At 46.6% G+C, this 6000-nt stretch overlaps 1 long non-coding RNA gene across 1 annotated transcript in view; it reads right to left on the minus strand.

Moving 5' to 3' along the window:
* Positions 1–5342, minus strand: part of LOC146772989 (uncharacterized) — a 97719-nt gene extending 92377 nt beyond the window's left edge. The window contains exons 1-3 of the long non-coding RNA XR_014972326.1: positions 5312–5342; positions 5096–5223; positions 4920–5009 (exon numbers count right to left, since the gene is read on the minus strand). This is a non-coding gene — a long non-coding RNA (uncharacterized LOC146772989). The remainder of the gene's footprint in view (positions 1–4919; positions 5010–5095; positions 5224–5311) is intronic.
* Positions 5343–6000: the final 658 nt, after the last annotated feature.

The following is a 6000-nucleotide window of genomic DNA, read 5'->3' on the forward strand; positions in this document are numbered from 1 at the left end:
GAGGAAGGAGGCGGGCGAGGGAAGGAGACACAGCGTAGAGACGAGGAAAAACTATGTCCAATGTCCAGCTGGGTAGGTGACGGCCGAGGGGCTGAAACCAGAGCCAATCTCCTCTATAGCTGCCTAAACCACCGGGCCATCGACCATGCTAGCTTGGGCTCCGTTGTCAGTACAACATTCGTGGTTTCCGCCCAGGGGGCATTGTCAGAGTTCCATCGGCCGCACCAGTCACGGTGTTACTGGCAAATGCCGCCCGCCTCACCCTCCAGCTCACCCCCAGGAGGGCTGAGTTATGTCCGTCAATGTCGGGATCAAGGAAAGTGGACAAAAGAATGCGGCGGGGAAATACCGTGTACAGCCAGAGATGCAATGTAGCCCCAATCACCTGGAATCAAAAAACTGACTAGCCCTCAGATACTAATTTAGGCCACAAGGTGGTGCTCAAGGTTTAAAACAGGAGACCACTAACTCTTCTGCATTAAACAGAGCAGTGGAGGACGAAAGGGAGAGATAGAAGATGGTGGCCAATTGGGGGGGGGGGGTGTAAGAGATAAAGGGATTAGTAAGCAAAAAGGCTGCAGAGTGAAGGATTAAAGGGGGAGCAAAGAGAGTCGAGGCATTTATAGGCAGGGGATATGTCCAGAAAGAGCCAGTTAGATAAAAAACATTCCAGTAGCAAGTAATCAACAGGAGCTGCCAGTTTGAGTAAGGGCACAAAAAGAAAGTCATGAAATGGCGGGCACTAGACCGGTAGTCAGGAAATCCAGAGGAGCAAGAAAAAATCTAATGGGTGCCACCTCAATCAGGCAAAGTCAAGGCCCATCAGGCTGTGAGTAGCGAAGAGCCACGGCCTCAGCTCAGCGACGATGGGAAACCTCCGTTGTCGTCATAGGGTCAGAGTGTCATCTCAGCTGGCTGGGCTAAGCAGCAGAGACCGTCTCATGTCTGCGACCATGCTCAAAAAGGGGGGCGATCGCCAGCCTCAGAGTTAGGAGATCAGGGTGGCACTTACCCTGTGAACCAAGCGTGCCTGTAGAAAATGCAGCAGAGCTGGCCACAGGATGCCCGGTGTGCCGTGTGCCATGGGAGGACATGGACCGCAGCGCTCCTCGTCGGTAGGCAGACCGAGTCAGTAGGCTCAAACAGACAAACAGAGCTGGAGCGTCTCGGGAGGCCGTGGGCTGCAGGCCTCCCCGTCATCATCAGAGAGCAGCGAGGCTGCGGGCTCACAAATAGCAGAGCTGGTGCGGCATGGGAGGCCGTGGGCTGCGGTCCATCAAAGCAGCCTGTTTGGGAGCAGCAGAATCCGGCCTGGTCACAGCGCCAGGCTAGAGGGCGAACCTCCCTTCACAATAGGGCCCCGTTCTAGGCTGCAGGTCCCAGCTGGGGCCGTCTCACAGCAGCAGCCTCAAGAAGGTCGGCAGCAGGGCACATCGCTCACTAGACGAGGCGAGGCACACCCGTCTTAGGGGAATCCGTCCTGTTGTGTTCAACGCAGCAGAGGAGGAGGTGAGGGTCGGCTGTCATCGGGGAGAGATCCATCTTGTCGAGAGCGTCGAAGCTAAAGAGGTGAGGCTCGATGGACGAAAAACGATTCAACAGGTAAGCAAGTTTAGATTGTGTTGAGTGAAAGTGTGAGGAAAGTTGGATGGCTGGGTTATCAAAGGGATAGCAACCGATAAGGGTAATCCCCAACCCGGGAGCTCCAGGGATGAGCTCCTACTCGGTGGCCATCTTGCGGCTGGGGGGGGGGAGGGGGGGGGGGGGTCATAATCCAATAAAGGAAAATGCAAGAGAAAACCTCGGTGTTGCTTTTGTAAGGTAAAGACCCATTGGACAAAAGATGCTGATTGTCCAAAAGCCAAGTAAAATCCTCCTACCACCACTTCCCCTAAGGCAACTGCGCCTCCTAGCGCAACTGCAGGTGGTGGTACAGGGAACAAGGGATTAGTAGGGTTAACCTTGGGCTCTGAGGTGGGTTCTAGCCTAGTCAGAACTCCAGCTCAGGCTGTGCTTGTCTGAGATGGTGGCATGGATATTGCCACCTTATTTGTCAATCCCAGTAACCTGGGCAAATAAAGACAACAGCCTCTGATAAATTGTAAGGAGGCCATGGCATACAGGGACACAGGTGCAAGTGTCACTATGGTGACAAAGGATCCTGTGGACCCTGAACTGATCATACTTGGTGAGATATACCAAGTGACCAATGCTAACAATGTCAGGATTGATTATTCCTTAGCAGTTGTTAATTTCAACTGAGATGGGGTAACTGGTCCAAAGAAAGTTGTGGTTAGCTTAGACCTTCCAGTGGAATGCTTATTGAGCAATGATTTGAAAACTTCAGCCTGGGCTAAAGTGGAATTAAGGACTCATGCTGCAATGCTGGGCATCTCTGCAGATGTGTTTGCTGTGACTAGGTCACAGGCTAAACTGATGTCTACTGAACAGGCCCTGGATTCTGAAAAAATGGATCAGGTGCCTTCCAAGAGTAGGAGCTGGAGGGGTGAGGCTGTGTTCCCCCCCCCCCCCCCCCCCCCCCAGGCTCAGAGAGAGGATCCATCTCTTGAGGGAGATGATTCCAGTCCTTGAGAAGGAACTGTCGCAGATAAACTGGAACCTGATCAGGTTGAGTTCTTGGGGACAGGGAGCCCTTCCAGAGCAGAGCTGAGCCAGGAGCAGCAAACATGCCCCTCTCTTGAACAAAGCAAACACAAGGAGATGATAGACCGAGCGCTGAAACTTTTCAGACACTCGCCCCCAGTCACAGATCTGGGTTGAATCCATCATCATTCTTTAGCTCACTTTGCCACCTCAGTTCAGACCCAGCTATATGCAAAGCAGCCTTGACCCTGTGCCTCATGGGAACAGTCCAGCCCAAACTGCCAAGCCAGGTCTTCTCTGAACCAAAAACAAGCATCCTCCTGAGACTGGTTTCTGGGTAACACCCTTCATCAGCCAGGCTAGCTTGAATCCAGTGGCAAAGTGAGCAAGGGTCTCACGTCTGGGCATACCCTGGCAACTTAGGGCGAACAAAGCAAACACAAGGAGATGATGGACGGAGCGCTGAAACTTTTCAGACACTCACCCCAGTCACACATCTGGGTTGAATCCATCCTCATTCTTTAGCTCACTTTGCCACCTCAGTTCAGACCCAGCTATATGCAAATCCGTCTTGACCCTGTGCCGCATGGTAACAGTCCAGTCCGAACTGCCAAGCCAGCTCTTCCCTGAACCTTAAACAAGCATCCTGGGACCAGTTTCTGGGTAACACCCTTCATCAGAAGAGGCCTTCCAGAGCAGAGCTGAGCCAGGAGCAGCAAACATGCCCCTCTCTTGAACAAAGCAAACACAAGGAGATGATGGACAGAGCGCTGAAACTTTTCAGACACTCACCCCCTGTCACTGATCTGGGTTGAATCCATCATCATTCTTTAGCTCACTTTGCCACCTCAGTTCAGACCCAGCTGTATGCAAATCAGTCTTGACCCTGTGTCTCATGGGAACAGTCCAACCCGCACTGCCAAGCCAGGTCTTCCCTGAACCGTAAACAAGCATACTGGGATTGGTTTCTGCGTAACACACTTAATCAGGCATGCTAGCTTGAATCCAGTGGCAAAGTGAGCAAGGGACCCATGTCTGGGCATACCCTGCCAACTTGGGGCGAACAAAGCAAAAACAAGGAGATGATGGACGGAGCGCTGAAACTTTTCAGACACTCACCCCAGTCACACATCTGGGTTGAATCCATCCTCATTCCTTAGCTCACTTTGCCACCTCAGTTCAGACCCAGCTATATGCAAATCCGTCTTGACCCTGTGCCGCATGGTAACAGTCCAGTCCGAACTGCCAAGCCAGCTCTTCCCTGAACCTTAAACAAGCATCCTGGGACCAGTTTCTGGGTAACACCCTTCATCAGAAAAAGAAAAAATTCCCTTGCTTTTATGGTTATATCATCAATACGTTCTGACTAATGATGAAACACACAATGATAAACTCAATTAAATTAAATAACGGACCAGTCTTTTTACAAAGAAAAAGAAAAACGGAAGGACGGGTGAATTACGGCTGTTATAATCCCCCTGTGCAACATAATACGAATGATAAAAGTCCACTAAAAGCAAAGGTGAGCAAATATGAAATGTTGATATTAAATAGGTAAACTAGGAGAACAAAAGCAGCTAGATATGCACTCGTTTAAATCAAACTGAAACTATTATATCAATTATTTTGAAAAATTACTCTATACTATACTCATTTATGTGTGCACCTGAAAAGTGGCACTGCCAGCCACCTTAGTGAAATTCAAACAGAGAAAAATCTGGACGAGTGTCCAGAAACAACAAGTGCACTACTGATGCCCTAACGGGGCGTAATCACATTTAAAGTACAACTTTGATATGACACATGTAACAACAGTGAATGATCAGTTGGTCATAAAGCAAAAACAAAAATTAAACATAGAATACATTGAAATGCGTTGGTAATAATTAGAATAATGAATGAGTTTCCCATGAACAAAATGAATTTGTGTATCTTTTAATTCTTTATAAATCAAGATGAAACAATTCGACAGAACGTTGCTTATTTTCAGCAGTGGTCTGTGCTTCCAATTTCACATATCAAATCCCAATGCATTTCGGGCTTCTACCTAAGCCCTTCGTCAGGGGAATCTATGAAAACGAACAATGTTTTTATGAGTTTAAATATATACATCAAGATTGTCATAATATCAACATGTACAATACTGCGGCTCACGGAAAGTCAGGGTTATAGAGGATAGCATTATGGTCATTGCAACAGAAGCAGAAAACCACCACCAAAACAACGTAGAAGAAACAAAAAACTAAAACCCTCATTTACACATCCGTGAACTGCGAAGTGTAACAATATGTGGTCTGAATACAAGCAAATCATACCTTAGTGTCCTACGATGCGTGGAGAAACGAAAACAGCTAGAGAACTTATTACGAAGACCAAAATGTATTTACAAATCATCTGCAGTTGCGCTATAGAAAATGAAAACGAAAAATCAGAAAACTTGAAACCTGTCCCAAGTGAATCTACATAGACTGGACAAGTGAGATCCGCTTACCGGCATTACACCTCAACCAAAGGTCAAACACCAGAGTGACAACTAGATGACCGATTAATCTCCGTTTCCCGCCACTGATGGCCACAAGTAAAAGCCTCAAAAATGCGGTAGCAATATTCGTCTGGCGTCTACAATGAAAAAATAAAAAATGTGTCAGAATACCTATATCGAAAGCAGATATAGGCTAAGCTATTACCAAAATGACGCAACGCTTACCAGATCTAACTGCAGTCCACGATAAACCCACACCAACAATAGCGTTTGGAGAAACGTCTGTAATCACATGCTTTAAAACAAAACCGAACATAGAAACAGGACTATAGTTTTGGCTGCAAACGAGAAAAGATCGCCATCTTAGATATTAAATAGGTAGACAGCTCTAGAGTGGCAAATTAATATAACATAATAATCAGTCCCTTACTGATAGGAAATGCTGTCGTATTAAGCAGACGGGTGCGGGAGAGTACACAACCCGCCTTCAGCAATTATTATTATAAATAACGGAATGCTGAATAGAATGTATTTCGAAAATTCAAAGATAGTTTTTTTTTTTTATAATTCCTTCTATTAAAAAGTAAGATTTGGGAGGTAACCACTCTCTGTAAAATCAGTAACACAAAAGCTGATAGGAAGGATTGTATCATCTCCGGGACATATAAAATAGTACAATGAGAATGTGATATTGCCTCTATATCCCGGATAAAAATATATATAAGAAATGAGGGGTCTGACTACAACATAAATCAGACGGGCTGACTAGTAGTGGGGTTAAACAAATTTGTTGTTATCAAAAACTGTATATGTCTTTTTGGATTAGTAATCAGAACTTATGTTTGTCCTATTTAGGAATAAGGAAATAAAACTGACGACAATGGGAGACAGTAAAATTGTGTCTTGATAAAGAT

Source organism: Triturus cristatus, chromosome 12 (genome assembly GCF_964204655.1).
Source record: "Triturus cristatus chromosome 12, aTriCri1.1, whole genome shotgun sequence".
NCBI lineage: Eukaryota > Metazoa > Chordata > Amphibia > Caudata > Salamandridae > Triturus > Triturus cristatus.